Source organism: Carcharodon carcharias, chromosome 13 (assembly GCF_017639515.1).
Source record: "Carcharodon carcharias isolate sCarCar2 chromosome 13, sCarCar2.pri, whole genome shotgun sequence".
In the NCBI taxonomy this organism is placed as follows: Eukaryota; Metazoa; Chordata; class Chondrichthyes; order Lamniformes; family Lamnidae; genus Carcharodon; species Carcharodon carcharias.
In genome coordinates, this window is record NC_054479.1 from 82,110,195 (window position 1) to 82,127,036 (window position 16,842).

Consider the following 16,842-nt stretch of genomic DNA (forward strand, 5'->3'; position numbering starts at 1 on the left):
CCCCATCCCTTTGCTCAAATACATCTCTAACTTTTCCCAGTTCTGATGAAAGTTCCTCGATCTGAAACGTTAACTAATTTCTCACAACACAGCTACTGCCTGCTGAATATTTCCGGCACTTTCTGTTGTTATTTCTGTCGCCCTGCCTCACTCACCACCTTCTTCCCCTCCTACCCAGCCGCCAGCAGCTTCTGCGGCCGCCTTTACTTCCGTACCCGCCTGGCCTGCAGCCTGTGCCCGGGCGCCAGGGGGAGCCGAGCCGAGCCTGGCTTCATGTGAAGCGGGAGGAGAGGCCAGTCGGTGACCAGGCGGCCTTTGCTCGGGGGTGGGAATCCTTAGCGCCTCGGCCGCTCCTTTGACACGGTCCGCGCAGTTCGGTGCTTGAAGCGAGTAGCCTAGCTCGGCCGGGTGAAGGGTGAACCTTTGGGTTTGTGGTCTCCGAGCAGCGGGGTGGGGGGGAGCGCTCCCGGCCCGGCTCGGCTCGGCTCGGCTCGGCTCCCGGGACTCCACTAATTTGTCTGACTGGCTTTGGCCAAGGCGACAGCACCAACCCCTCCCCCCCATTCTCCACAGCACCGAGCGCTGCTTGAAGGCCGGCACTGCGCTCGAGCCCCAGGAAATTCGAAAAAAAACCGTCACCAGCCTGGGCAGAGAGTGGGCGGCCGGTGAGAGAGGGAGCTGGCGGAGAGTGGGCGGGTGGCCCGGGGAGAGAGAGAGTGTGGGCGGTCGGGGAGAGAGAGTGTGTGGGCGGCCAGGGGGAGAGAGAGTGTGTGGGCGGCCGGGGGGAGAGAGAGTGTGTGGGCGGCAGGGGGGAGAGAGAGAGAGAGAGAGAGAGTGGGCGGGCGGTCCGGTATACCCCCCGGTAATCCCCCCACCCCCCACCGAGAGCCGGCGTGTGGCTACGGGGCGGCCGACAGGCGCCCTTGTTACGGGGCGAGGAGCCGGAGTGAAGTGAACCGGAGAGAGAGGAGGGACCGGCCATCGCTCAACCCAGAGAGTCAAACACTCTGCAGCGGGCAGACGCTGCCTTTATTATCCACACAGGTAATGTTTGTTTTTTTTTAAATTCTCGGATTAAAGTTAACCGGTGTGTTTGTTGCTAACATGGCTCTGGGATATTGTTTTGACCATTTCTTGACTGGCCTTGCCCTTTCCCACCACTTGTCTCGGCTATCGCTCATTTATAAGGACGGGTTTAATGACAGGAAATACAAGTTTTTATATCTTGCTGAGGGGAAGTGTTATGCTGAAGCGGATGTCAGCCTGTCATGGAAACAAGTCCTGGGACTGCAGGAGGAAATTATAGCAAAAGAAAGCGACCGTGGGAAGAGGGTGACGATTCAGCATTCCGGCCCATGATCTCATCCTTCATTAATTAGCGCCTCGTCCAAGATTCAGCTCTTGTTTATTAATAATGGGAATAAAATGGTGACCAGGACAATCCACAGGAATTTGTCCATCGCACCACAAGGTGCAAGTGGCAACCCTGTGCAGTTTAATTGTAGGAATCCTGTAACTGCTTCCTAAACTGGCAGTTTCTCAACCGTTTAATTTTTTTCGTGTACACAATGAAAATTGACACTTGGAAGTCTTTGATTTGACTTTGAAGCAGTTGGGTGTTTCATAATATACTCGTTGAAACTTAAAAAGCTGCTGTTCAGTCTCAGTTATCTGTCCAATGTGTGAAAGTACAAAGTTCGTCAATGGGTTTGAGTTTAGTTTCTATTTATCAGAATGTTAATGCTGCACCAACATGCATGGCATGAATTTAATAATCTACATAAATGACATTGTAAGCCTAACTGTTAAGTTTGCTGAACTTGTAGAGAAAGCAAGTAAACTGAATTCTCATTTTATTTCTATGTTCTATACATGAGTAATTTGTCATGGCATCTTGTTCCTGCCTGTTCAAGTTAGCGTGAAATAAATTCCCCCAAAATTTTCAATACTGAAACTATGCCTAAGACAAAGACAGCAAAATATGTCCATGATCACAAAGAGTAACTATTTCATCATATTGAAGCCCTGGCTGTGTTAACTATTTAAATTGATATCTGAAGAAACTTAAAGCAATCTGAATTACAATACACTTGCTTGAAGATTTTAACTACCCCTGTAGAACGTTGCTCATTTCAATTTAAAAAAATCTCAGGGTCTTTGCTGTACAACTTGTGGAGTTAGGTGAATAGCTGAACTTCAATATAGATAAATGTGAGGTAGGTAGGATTTGATAGGAAGAGTAGGATGCCACATACTCCTTGGAAATAAGTGTCTAAATGGGGTAAAAGAAGAGAGGGATAGAGGTACCTAGATCATATAGCAACACATCATTTAAAAAAAAACAAAGCATTGGATTACATTTCTAGAAGGATGGAATTGAAAAAAGGTTGTTGAACTTGTATAAAACTTTTGTTGAACCACATGCAGTACTATAAACAGTTCTGGTCTCCACATTATTATCAAAAGGATATAGCATCATGAGAGAAGGTATATCTTTTTTGCACCAGGACGAACCCAGAACTGAGAGTTTCCTATCAGAGAAAAAATGAACAGGCTAGGGCTCTTCTTTCCGGGAAAAAAGCTTGAAGGGTAACCTGATAGAAATATTCAAGATTATGAAAGGGTTTGATAGGGTGGCTGTAGAGAAGGTGTCTCCACTTATGGATCACATTTGAACTAGGGACGATAAGGATAAGATACTCATCAATAAATGCAATAGAGAATTCAGGCGAAACTTCTTTATCCAGAGAGTAGTTAGAATGTGGAACTCTATACCACAGGATATGTTGATGAGGTTCGATAAGGGGTTTGTGTGGAGCATATAAACTGACATGACACCTGTTGGACCAAAGGGCCTGTTTCTGTACTGTAAGAAGCAGAAGTGGCACATAAGATTTCTGCTGTATATTTATGTAACCCGCTGTCCAGCAGTATGAGACACTCTCTGATGTAGGTGCTTTGAGATTTTTTTGATGCCAACATTGTGGCTGTAAAGTATACAACATGAGATCCTTTTCCACTTAAGTTATTAGAGAATCGAGCTGATCTGAGGATGATGGGACTAACTAAGTTAGGAATATGTTTGAATATTTTCTGAACACTGGACACTTAATTTGCTGTTGTTCTGAAATTATATCAGTACGCTTCATACAAATCTATACTGCATTTATCTGTAATTTGTTTGCTGTTATTTTAGTGGATATGTTTAAAACAGATTAGCACCTTCCATTAGAATAGTAGAAAGAGCAACTTCAAATAAATGTATTGCTCATCAATATTCCATGGCATGCATAATTCCAGTGGCCAAAATTTTTTCGCATATGGTGCCACAAAGTTAAATTTTGTTGCCAATATCAATGAAGAAAATTCTTTGAAAATTCTTCACTGCTTCCAATGCGGTTTCCTCTACATTGCAGAGACCAAATGCAGACTGGGTCACTGCTTTGCGGAACACCTTCGGTCTGTCTGCAAGCATGACCCAGACATCCCTGTCGCTTGTCATTTCAACACTCCACCCTGCTCTCATGCCCACATATCTGTCCTTGGCCTGCTGCATTGTTCTAGGGAAGGTCAACGCAAACAGCACCTCATCTTCCGACTAGGCACTTTGCAGCCTTCCGGACTGAATATTGAGTTCAACAATTTTAGATCATGAACTGTCTCCTCCATCCCCACCCCCTTTCCGATCCCCCTTTTTTCCAATAATTTATATAGATTTTTCTTTTCCCACCTATTTCCGTTATTTTAAAATGTATTTCCATCCATTGTTTTATCTCTACCTTTTTAGCCTTTTTCGATCCCTTCCCCCCCACCCCACCCCCCACTAGGGCTATCTGTACCTTGCTCGTCTGGCTTTCTACCCTTAATGTCACCTATAATCACATTCCTTAGATAATATCACCACCTTCAACACCTCTTTGTCCTTTTGTCTATGACATCTTTTGGTTATCTCCAAAACCTTTCCCACCCCCCCAAACCAGCTTATATTTCACCTCTTTTCTATCTTTCCTTAGAGTCATATGGACTCGAAATGTTAACTGAATCCCTCTACGCAGATGCTGTCAGACCAGCTGAGTTTTTCCAGGTATTTTTATTTTTGTTTTGGATTTCCAACATCCGCAGTTTTTAGCTTTTGTATTAAAATTCTTTGAGTGTTGTCCCCATGTTCTGTTGGTCTGTGTAACCATACTGTATTTCCTAATCTTGACAAGAAGCTGTGGAAATCTTCTACATGCTTAGCTCCTACGAAGAAACTTGATTAATTGTGTTTAAATCCATAGTGGCAAGTTGTAAAATTGAAACTAACTACATGTGATGCTGGATTGGTTTAAAAAGAGACTCAACTGACTCAGTGATGCCCTCCTTTACTTCATTAAAAGGTGCTTGCTACTCTACCTGATCTGGCTGCACGCGATTCAAGTCCCCCACAGTCAAATGATCTTGCAAATTGTTCACTTGTCAGAGTAATACAATCTCCAGGTGACCCACCGCCTTCTCAGGACGACTGGAGATGAGCAATAAATGGCTTTTTTGCTCACATCCTGAGAATAAATATTTGAAAAAAGCAACTACCTAAACCATAAATTTATGGCAATAATTGGTGCCTGAACTTTAAAATTTACCTTTTTTAATTTTGAGGTTCCTGCTATGAGACCCAAATCCTGTAATGAGGGTCGCTGCATGTTAACTTTTGTATGGTAGTATTTGTCTGTATACTTTTGCTCAGTATCAATTATATTAGAATTTGCAGTATCTTCAAATAATGTGTGCTGTTTGGGAAATATTTTAAAATGTAATCCACTTCTCCTTCTGAAACATAATTGGAAGAATTTTTGATCAAGAAGGATTTCCATCTGTGTGTGGTTTCCAGTTCATACAGATTATCAAGTTGTGTAGTTGGGGCATAATCCAACTCTGGATGAAAACTATGTCAGATCTGATGTTGCATGGTGTGTAATTCCAGTGCACTGTTGACCTTGGTTTTAAAATGTGCATTGGGGCTTCCTTCGACTTGCGTGTTCAGAGACTGAATGCGCTAAATGTTTACATTTGAAATTTAAGTTTAACCGGTGGGAGGAGTTACTGAGCATGCATGTGAGCTCTGATGAGCAGAAAACTCTCCTGGACAGGAATATTGCAGTTCTAGTCAGGCGGTTTAATCGACATACTGCTATCTAATCTGAAACTGCTACTATAGCTATCAATCATTGAAATGTAATTGCAGCATAAATACAATGGAAGGACTAGTATGAAAATTATATCTACTACTGTGTACATCTAAATTATATCTACTACCTAGTGTGTAGTCACTTAAATATATATATATATTGAAATACGGATAAAAAATTGATGAAAAAGCATTGATAACTTCTGTTATGCAATTGAATCTTCATTAAACTATAATGGTTGATATGGAAAATATTAAAAGTGATCGAAGATTTTACTTTTGACTATACTTGGTATATGACTGTTTCTTCAGCTTCTTGCCTAAATATTATTGTTAGTGGTGTTCTCTTACTGTTGTAATACATTGTGTGTGAGATCTACTTCTCCAACACTCCAAATAAAAATTTTGTTTTTATAACAGCAAATGTGGAAATAAATTCACAAAACAGAAACAAATTATATTTGTACAAATATTTTCAGTTCCCTTCCAAAATACAAATTGCAAACCTTAAAGATCAATATTTCAGGAATTGCAGGAGATTGAAACAAAAGTTAGTGTCTGACATTTATTGTATGTGGCACACAGAACAAATGAGCCATGGAAATCGGCCACAGTAACAAGTCAGCAGTTTTTAACCGAAGATTTTCAGCCCCCTGCTGCAATTTAGATGCCAGTCATCAAGTGGCTTGTGCCTCCTTTTGTTTATTGTAAATATTTTGTTTTCAATATATGAAATAGCCATTACAAAAGCTGAACGTAAGTTCAGTTAAGGAGTTTAGTTTTTAATTTGATTAATTTACTTGGCACTATTGCTAAATCAGATTCACTTTCCTCCTGTACTGTGGTGCAAATATGCTTTTTCCCCCCTCCATTATTTCTCACATTCTACAGGAGTAGGATGAGGTACTGATGGGACCAGAGGCTGGGTTACATTAAGATCTTTTGGACTCTGGGACAACGTGTGTGATTTTCCCAATCCTTTACAAGTAACTTACCCCATTTTGTCCAATTGGTCTGTAGGTAAGTGTTGATTTTGGCTGGTTAAATATACTGATACTTGAGTTCTTCTTAGGGTGCACATAGAAACTAGGAGTAGCATTCGGCCCTTTGAGCCTGCTCCACCATTCATTATGATCATGGCTGATCATCCAACTCAATAGCCAGCTCCCGCTTTCTCCCCATATCCCTTGATTCCCATCGACCCAAGAGCTATATATAACTCCTTCTTGAAAACATACAATGTTTTGGCCTCAACCACTTTCTGTGGTAGTGAATTCCACAGGCTCACCACTCTCTGGGTGAAGAAATTTCGCCTCATCTCAGTGCTAAATGGGCCACCCTGCATTCTCAGACTGTGACCCCTGGTTCTGGACTCCCCCACCATCAGGAACATCGTTCCTGCATCAACACTGTCTAGCCCTGTTAGAATTTTATAGGTTTCTATGAGATCCCCCTCATACTTCTGAACTTCAGCGAATATAATCCTAACCGACTCAATCTCTCATCACATGTTAGTCCCGCCATCCCAGGAATCAGTCTGGTAAACCTTCGCTGCACTCCCTCTATAAGCTCTCCACTGTGCAGGTGATATTCAAGTATAACTTTGAGTTTGATGCTGATTTGCCATGGGATGGATGAATCCTATGCCCGTAGAGACATTTGGTGTTTATTGAAAACAAAAACAGAATTACCTGGAAAAACTCAGCAGGTCTGGCAGCATCGGCGGAGAAGAAAAGAGTTGACGTTTCGAGTCCTCATGACCCTTCGACAGAACTCAGAGTTCTGTCGAAGGGTCATGAGGACTCGAAACGTCAACTCTTTTCTTCTCCGCCGATGCTGCCAGACCTGCTGAGTTTTTCCAGGTAATTCTGTTTTTGTTTTGGATTTCCAGCATCCGCAGTTTTTTTGTTTTTATCTTGGTGTTTATTGAAACTAATTTGATGCATTCTCTTACCCCATTTTGGCAAGGTAACTTTTTCACTGTGTTGTCTACTTGCAGTCAATCTTCAGCATACTCAAGTTTGAGAAAAGATTGGTGTCAATGAGCAATTAGTAGCTCTATAGCCCTGAAAGTGATTTCAAGATTTGCTATTTATGTAGCACCTTTCATGACCACCAGAAGACTCAAAGTGCTTTACAGCCAGTGAAGCACTTTTGAAGTGTAGTGACTCTTGTAATGCAAAAAATGCAGCAGCTAATTTGCACGCAACAAACTTCCACAAACAGCAATGTGGTTATGACGAGATTTATTTTTGTCTGAAGTTGACTGTTGATTGCAGTGTCCTGGTCTCATAAAGATGTTAAAGTAACCCCAGCCTCTGGCCCTGTTGGTATCCTCGTCTTATTCCTGCAGACTGTGAGAAATAATGGAGGAGAGAAAACATATTTTCACCACAGTACAGGAGGAGAATGAACCTTAGCAATAGTGCCAAATAAATTAATCAAAATAAAATAAAATCCAAGCTCTTTAACTCAGGGATAGAAATTGGGCAAGACACCAGGGATAATAATTACCCTGCTTTTCTTAGAAATAGTGCCATGAGATCTTTTTACATCTACCTGAGATGGCAGATGGAACTTTGGTTTAAAGGAACCTTTGACAGTGCAACAGTCCCTCACCACTGGACTAGAGTGTCAGCCTAGGCTTTTGTGCTCAAGTACTGGAGTAGGAATTGAACCCAGAATTGTCTGACTTGGAGGTAAGAGTGCCATCAACTGAGCCACTGCTGACGCACAATATTTAACACCATTGCTTTAGCTGCAGGTTCCAGTTACATCTGCCTACAGTCAGTACATGTCATGGTGCAACTTCTCTCTCTTGCTTAGGTTGGGAGGATCTCTTTCTGTGCAAAGAGTGTCCCATCAGTCAATGCTGAGTTTCCTTTCAAACCTTGATTACTGATATATTGGTACTTCATGGCTCTCTGGGATTCTATGAAGAAGGGTGAATGCTGGCATATGGACAGTTTTGAAATAAATTATCTGTTTCTCTGCAGTAAATACCATTTAATACTGCTGCTTACTGCAAACTTTGGAAATGTTGGTTCTTTTAACTTTTTTGGTCAATCAGCTCTTGTGGTTGCGGAAGTTCAGAATGCGTCTTGATGTTAGAATTTGAACTTAGCCTCTACTGAGTCACAGAATTTTACTTCTTCACTTCTGTACTGCTTTTGTGTAATTTGTTTGTACATGGAGGTTGATTGAAGAAAGTTGAATTACTTAATGATAATGGTTTTCCAAAAACATTTCAATTTTGCATAGAAAACTGCTCCTATTCTTCCTTTTGACACCAAGCATATCACAGAGGTAATCACTGTGTATATTTAGAGTCCCTTGTTTCAATTTCAGTTGTTCCACCTAATCCACACAAGAATTGGAGCATGTTTCACAATGAGGCACTTGGGCACTGAACTTGTGCAAAGCAGCACCACCTGACTAACATGGCCTCTGCACTTTTAAACTGACATTGTGTGCAATAGTTTTCCTGGTTTTGATGGAATACTCCATTGTACCAGCATGTTAACTTCCAAATGAAGACAATACCTGCAGTAACCTATTAAATAATACGTTTGTCTAACCTTGTTGTTGTGGCTGCAAAACAGATGGTGCCTCATTATTATTTTGTGGCGATGTGATTTTTGACATGAGTTATATTTTTAAGAGTAACTTTGGGTCATGTGAGCTTTGCCACTTGTCTTGTGGTTAGCTTGAGGCAATACAAATTAATATTTCAAGGAGCCCTAATTAATAATTATGCTGTAGTTATACATTACTATCAGATTTAACCTGAAGATGAAATACCAACCACATATCCATTCCATCACCAAGCCCACCTACTGTCATATCAATAACATTGCCCAACTCCATTTCCCAGCACCTTTGCACACCTCCCCACCCAACCCCACCACGCCTCGGCTCCAGCTCATTGGCTGCTGAAACTCTTATCGTTCCTTTGTTGCTTCTGTACTTGACAATTCTGCCCTGGCTAGCTGCCCACCTTCCATCCTGGATAATTTTAAGCTCATCAAACCCTGCCTCACCAAACCCTGTTATTGTGGACCTCCGTTGGTTTCCAAGGATTGCTTTTTGTTTTCAAATCCTTGCATGGCCTCACCCCCTGCCTATCTCTGTAACCCCGCCCCCCACCTCCCCCAACCCTAAAACCCACTGAGAAATCTGTGCTCCTCCAATTCTGGCCCATGTTAATCATGGTGCAGCCAAGGCTGCTCTGGAATTCTTTCCCTAAACCTATCCAATTTATTTTTAATTCATTCATGGGATGGTGGTGTCACTGACTAGGCCAGCGTCCCTAATTGCCTTGGCTTACTAGGCCATTTCAGAGGGCATTCAGACTCAACCACATTGTTGTGGGTCTGGAGTCATGTGTAGGCCAGACCAAGTAAGGATGGCAGATTTCCTTCCCTGAAGGATATTAGTGAACCAGATGGGTTTTTTTGCAATAATCGTTTCATGGTCATCATTAGAGTTTTAATTCCAGGTTTTTTACTGAATTAAAACGGTAACATCTGCCATGGTGGGATCCAAACCCTGGTCCCCAGGGCATTACCCTGGATCTCTGGATTACTAGTCTGATGACAATACCACCACGCCACTGCCTCCACGTTGTGAGACAGGTTCGTTTTACCTTACTGATCACCTTTGTTGTTGCAATAGTAATCCTGCTCAGCATTAAAGGAATCGCAGGTTCAGACAATTGGTGCATGTGCTTGACTGAGGAGCCAATGGTGCGAAGCTACCATCTGTGGGATTATGACTGAATGCCTCTAAGTCAGAATCTGCCACCCCCCCCCAAAGTTACTTCTCTACCTCCCTTTCTTCCTTTAAGATGTTCCTGAAAATCTATCTCTTTGACTGACTTTTGGTCATCTGTCCTAATGCTCTTTTTATGGCTCAGAGCTAAATTTTGTTTGATTAAGACTCCTGTGAAGCAACCAGGGTGGTGGGGGGTGGTGGGTAGGAGTGGGTTGCTATTTAGAGGTGCTATATAAATTAAAGTTATTAATTTATTATCAATTTATGGAAATGTACTTCTTTGCGCAAAAATAAAAATTATATTTTGCTTCAGTATTGTCGTGTTGGACAATGTGTTGGAGTGAACTGTTGTCTTGTTACCCCTGATAACCATTACTTTTGGAAAAGTGCTGTGTCTTTTTTTTCCCATTTGCTTATTTTTATTTAAATTGGTGTATAATTTCAGCTTGGCACAGATTTGAGTGAAGTTGAGTCTGGAAGTTGTAGGTTCAAGCCTCAGTCAGATATTTAAGTGCAAAATCTGTGTAGACCTGAGGCAATGCTGCATTGTCAGAGGTTCCATCTGCCAGATAAGTTATTAAGATGAGATCCGGTCTATTTGTTTGGCGTAAAATATCTCACTTTCCAAAAGGTACTACTCAATTTTTTTTATTAATTCATGGGGCTTGTGTGTCACTGGTATGACCAACATTTATTGCTCATCCCTAATTTCCCTTAGAGGAAATGTTGGTGAGCTATCAGCTTGAACTGTTGGCATTTGTGTGATATAGGTTCACCCACATTGCTATTGGGAAGAGAATTCTGGGATTTTGATCCAGCAATTTGAAGGAAGAGTGATACATTTCCAAGTTAGGATGGTATGTGGCTTGGGGGAGAACTTGCAGCTGGTGGTGTTCCCCAATCATCTGCTGCCCTTGTCCTTCGGGGTGGTACAGGTTGCTGGTTTGGGAAGACGCTGACAAAGAAGCCTCAGCAGTTGTTGCAGTGCACCTTTAGGAGGTGCATACTGCAGCTAAGCTTTGCCAGTGGTGGAGAGGGTGGATGGAGTACTAATTCAAGCAGACTGCTTTGTCCTGCATGGTGTCAAGCTTCTTTGAGTCTTGTTGGAGCTGCATTCATCTAGGCAAATGCAGAGTATTTCACGACAGTCCTTACTTGTGTCTTGTAGATTTTTATTTTCAAATCAAATATTTATTGACGAGGCATATTTCTTAGTGCAAAACACAATTAATGCAGTTGTTATTCACTGTGGTACTGACAAAGCCCAATAGGTATTGTGTTTCATTTAAGTTGGCTTCCACCTTGCAAAGTAATCCATTTATTATTGGTGCTATTCTTCACATGGTCACAGTACTATGCTCCTGTGCTATTCCATTACTCCAGCTTCTTGGGATTGTTAACAGCACCGTAATGGGACAGAATAACAAAGAGGAAAAGGGATACCCCCAGGATATTGGCAAAGATCGCTAGCTGTATGTCTGTGGTTCTCCTCCTCCTAGGGGTTTATAAATTAGATCCCACTGCAAGCCCTGACTCAAGACCAGCGGCACTATCGATGGTGGACTGGCTTGGGATGTGAGGAGGTAAGTTACTTGCTGCAGAATCTAGCTTTTCACTTTGTCTTGAAGCAACAGTATTTATTTGGCTGGTACAGTAAAGTTTCCCTTAGTGGTGACTCCCCTCCCTCCCCACTCCCTTCCCTCCCTACTCTCTTCCCCCCCCCCCCCCCCCCCCCCCCCCCCCCACCCTTCCTTCCTCCCCCCGGAGTCTGCTTTGGGCTGCAGTAGAGTGCTTAAGTTGGAGTTTGGCGACTGAGGAAATTTACAGGTTAATTTCTGTCTAAAGCCTAGTCTTTCTTTAATTTAGTAGTTAACTAATAGTTACTGTTTGGTTTGGAAGAAGGTGAGTTTTAGGCCAGCTTTAAAACAGGGTTTATACAGGCTCTGCTTGCAGCTACAACTAGTTAATTGGATAACTGGTTTAAACAGGTTCTTAGAGGCTGGATTCAGAGAGTATAAAAACAGGCCAGCCTACAGTGCTGACATTGTCTACACTTCAGTGCTGCTTTGGGCTGCAGTAGAGTGCTTAAGTTGGAGTTCGGTGACTGAGGGAGTTTGGTGAGGAGGGAATGAGGTGATCCTTTGAGTACTGTGAGTACGGTAAGGTAAGTATTTACTACTTTTATCGCTTATAGCTTTTAAGGTCTTATTTTGTGGTTCTTCATTTGTAAGGGCTATATTCTGTAACAACGAGGAGCAGGGAAGAAGGCCCCTAGAGTAATCAATATTATTTGATATTAAGTATCTTTCAAAAGGTTTAATTTAATTTAAAGGGGTAGGTCATGGCAGGAGAGCTCAAAGCCGTGGTGTGCTCCACTGCTCTATGTGGGAAGCCGGGAACATTTCCAGTGCCCGAGGCCTGCATGCGTGCAGGAAGTGTCTCAAGCTGTAGCACCTGGAAGCCTGGGTTTCAGTGCTGGAGCGGTGACTGGGGACACTGGAGCATCCGCAAGATGGAGAGCATTGTGGGCTAAGAATCCACAGGCAGAAAGGGAATGGGTGACCTCCAGGCAGAGCAAGAGGTCTGGGCAGGCAGTGCAGGAATCTCCTGTGGCTATTCCCCTGCAAAACAGATAGACCGCTGTGGATACTGTTGAGGGGAATGGCATCTCGGGAAAGCATTAACAGCCAAATTTGTTGCACCATGGTTGGTTCTGCTGCACAGGGGAGGAGTAAAAAGTGTGGGAATGCAATATTTATAGGGGATTCAATTGTAAGGGAAATGGATGGGCGTTTCTGTGGCCGCAAACAAGACTCCAGGATGGTATGTTGTCTCTCCTGATGCTAGGGCCAAGGATGCCTCAGAGTGACTACAGGACATTCTGAAGGGGGAGGGCGAACAGCCAGTGGTTGTGGTACACATTGGTACAAATGACATAGGACCTCATCCTTTTTTTTTAACCTAACTAAAAGCAGAATATAGGGAGCTGGGAAGTAAGTTGAAAAGTAGGACCTCAAAGGTAGTGACCTCAGGATTACTACCAGTGCCACGTTGCTAGTCAGAGTAGAAGTAGCAGGATATATCAGATGAATACGTGGCTGAAGAGATGGTGTGAGGGAGAGGGTTTCAGATTCCTGGGGCTTTGGGACCGGTTCTGGGTGAAGTGGGACCAGTACAAACTGGATGGGTTACACCTGGGCAGGACTGGGACTGATGTCCTCGGGGGAATATTTCCTAGAGCGGTTGGGAAGGGTTTAAACTAAAATGGCAGGGGAATGGGAACCTATGCAAGGAGTCAGAAGAGGGGGAATCAAGGACAAGAACAAAAGACAGAAGGGGGAATAAGAAAAGTGATAGGCAGAGAAATCAAGGGCAAGAATCAAACAGGGCCTCAGTGAAAAATAGTGGGAATGGGACAAGTAATGTTAAAAAGACGAGCGTTAAGCCTTTGTGCCTTAACGCTAGGAGCACTCGCAATAAAGTGGATGAATTAACTGCGCGAATAGATGTAATCAGGTATGATATAGTCGGGATTACGGAGACTGGGCTGCAGGGTGACCAGGGATGGGAAGTGAACATCCAGGGAATTCTGTATTTAGGAAGGACAAACAAAAAGGAAAAGGCAGTGGAGTTGCATTGCTGGTGAAAGAGGAAATTAATGTAATAGAAAAGATATTAGCTCCGACGATGTGGAATCTGTATGGGTAGAACTGAGAAACACTAAGGGGCAAAAAACGTTAGTGGGGCTTGTATATAGACCCCCAAACTGTCGTGGTGATGTTGGGAATGGCAATAAACAGGAAGTTAGAGACGCATGCAATAAAGGAATATCTGTAATTATGGGTGACTTCAATCTGCATATAGATTGGGCAAATCAAATTAGTAACAATACCATAGAGGAGGAATTCCTGGAGTGTATGCGGGATGTTTTTCTGGACCAATACGTTGAACCAGCTAGAGAACAGGCCATCCTAGACTGCGTCCTGTGTAATGAGAAAGGAATAATTGACAATCTAGTTGTGCGAGGCCCCTTTGGGATGAGCGGCCATAATATGATAGAATTCTTCATCAAGATGGAGAGTGACTTATTTGATTCTGAGTCTAGGGTCCTGAATCTTAAAGGAAACTATGATGGTATGAGGTGCGAGTTGGCTATGATGGATTGGGAAATGTTACTTAAAAAGGATGATGGTGGATAGGCAATGGCAAACATTCAAAGAGCGCATGGGTGAACTGCAACAATTGTTTATTTCTGTCTCGCGCAAAGGTAAAACAGGAAAGGTGGCCAAACGTGGCTTACAAGGGAAATTAGAGATCGTATTAGATCCAAGGAAGAGGCATTCAAATTGGCCAGAAAAAACAACAGACCTGAGGATTGAGATTAGTTTAGAATTCAGCAAAGGAGGACCAAGGGATTGATTAAGGGGAAAATAGAGTACAAGAGTAAGCTTGCGGGGAACATAAAAACTGACTGTAAAACTTTCTATAGGTATGTGAAGAGAAAAAGATTGGTGAAGACAAATATATGTCCCTTACAGTCAGAAACAGGGGAATTTATAATGGGAACAATGAAATGGCTGACCAACTAAATACATACTTTGGTTCTGTCTGTCTTCACAAAGAAGGACAACAACATACCAGAAATGTTGGGTTTAGTGAGAGAAAGGAACTGAAAGAAATCAGTATTAGTAGGGAAATGGTGTTGGGGAAATTGATGGGATTGAAGGCCAATAAATCCCCAGGGCCTGATAATCTACATCCCAGAGTACTTAAGGAAGTAGCCCTAGAAATAGTGGATGCATTGGTAGTCACCTTCTGAGATTCTATAGACTCTGGAACAGTTCCTACAGATTGGAGGGTAGCTAAGGGAGGTAGCTAAGGCAGAAGGGAGATAGAGAGAAAACAAGAATTATAGACCAGTCAGCCTGATGTCGGTAGTGGGGAAAATTCCAGAGTCCATTATAAAAGATTTTATAGCTGAGCACTTGGAAAACAGTGGCAGAATTGGACAGAGCCAGCATGGATTCACAAAAGGGAAATCATGCTTGACAAATCTACTGAAATGTTTTGAGTTTGTAACCAGTAGAGTTAATGAGGGGGAGCCAGTGGATGTGGTTTATGTAGACTTTTAGAAGGCTTTCAACAAAGTCCCACATAAGAGATTAGTGTAAAATTAAAGCATATGGGATTGGGGGTGTAGTGTATTGAGATGATAGAAAACAAGGAAACAAAGAGTAGGAATAAACAGGTCTTTTTCTGGCAGGCAGTGACTAATGGGGTACCGCAGGGATCGGTGCTATTCACCATATATATTAATGATTTGGATGAGGGAACTAAATGTATTGTCTCCAAATTTGTAGATGACACAAAGCTGGGTGGGAGGGTGAGCTGTGAGGGAGATGCAGAGATGGTTCAGTATGATTTGGACAAGCTGAGTGAGTGGGCAAATGCATGGCAGATGCAGTATAATGTGGATAAATGTGAGGTTATCCACTTTGGTAGCAAAAACAGGAAGACAGACTTAATGGGCAAAAAATCAGAGGGAAAATCGACAATGGGGCAAACTTAGGCTTTGCATCTGAATGCACATAGCATTTGGAATAAAACTAACGAGTTAACAACGCAAATAGAGAAAGATAGGTATGATTTGGTGGCAATTACTGAGACGTTACAGGGAGAACAGGTTTTGGAGTTGAATATCCAAGGGTACTTAGTGTTTCGGTAGGATAGGCAGGAAGGAAAAGGAGGTGGTGTAGCTTTGTTAGTAAAGGAAGAGATCAGTGCTATAGTGAGGAATGATATAGGCACTGGAGAGCAAGAGGTAGAGTCAGTCTGGGTAGAAATAAGAAATAGCAAGGGAAAGAAGTCTCTAGTGGGAGTAATCTATAAGTCCCCAAACAGTAGTACAGCAGTAGGGCACAGTATAAACCAGGAAATACTGGGAGCATGTAAAAAAGGCACGGCAATAATCATGGGTGATTTTAATATGCATATAGACTGGACTAATCAAATTGGCAAGGGTAGCCTTGAGGGAGAGTTCATAGAGTGTATTAGAGATTGTTTCTTGGAGCAATATGTTGTGGGACCAACCAGGGAGCAGGCTATTCTGGATTTGGGTTTGTGTAATGAGATGGGATTAATTAATGATCTCATAGTAAAGGATCCTCTAGGGAAGAGTGATCATAGCATGCTAGAATTTGAAGTTCATTTTGACAAAGCGAGAAACTCGAGTCCCATACTAGTGTTCTGGAGTTAAACAAAGGTAACGGCATAGGCATGAGGGCAGATTTGGCTCTAGTGGACTGGGCAGGAATACTACAAGGCAGGACAGTTGATGAACAGTGGCAGATAGTTAAGGAGTTATTCCATTCCTCCCAAGTAAACTATATTCCAAAGAGGAAGAAAGATGGTAAGAGGGGGGAAAAAGCATCCATGGCTAACCAAGGAAGTTAAAGATAACATAAAGGCAAAAACTAAGACACACCAAATTGTAAAGGCCAGTGACAGGCTGGAAGATTGGGAACTTTTAAAGATCAACAAAGGGTTACTAAAAAAAAAATAAAAAGAGCAAAGGTCTAGCGCAAAATGTAAAAACTGATAGAAAAAGCTGATAGAAAAAGCTTCTACAAGTATATAAAAAGAAAGAGAGCAGCTAAGGTGAATGTTGGTCCCTTGGAGGATGAAACTGGGGAGTTAATAGTGGGGAACGCAGAAATGGCAGAGACGCTTAATCAATATTTTGCCTCAGTCTTCACAGTGGACGACACGAGTATCACCCCAATAGTAACAGGTAGTGCAGAAAGTATAGAGAAGGAGGAACTTAGAACAATCACCATCACTAAAGAAAACGTACTGAGCAAACTATTGGGATTAAAGGGTGACATGTCCCCAGGACCTGATGA

At 42.4% G+C, this 16,842-nt stretch overlaps 1 protein-coding gene across 5 annotated transcripts in view; it reads left to right on the forward strand.

Moving 5' to 3' along the window:
- Positions 1-783: 783 nt before the first annotated feature.
- cdk17 (cyclin-dependent kinase 17) overlaps positions 784-16,842 on the forward strand; it is a 211,206-nt gene continuing 195,147 nt past the window's right edge. For 4 of the 5 annotated variants that reach the window (XM_041202669.1, XM_041202671.1, XM_041202670.1 and 1 more), the window contains exon 1: positions 787-1,044. The gene's annotated coding sequence lies outside the window, so the exon portion shown is untranslated. Of the gene's footprint in view, positions 1,045-16,842 lie in introns of all 5 variants that reach the window. The other variant, XR_005944792.1, reaches the window with a different exon arrangement.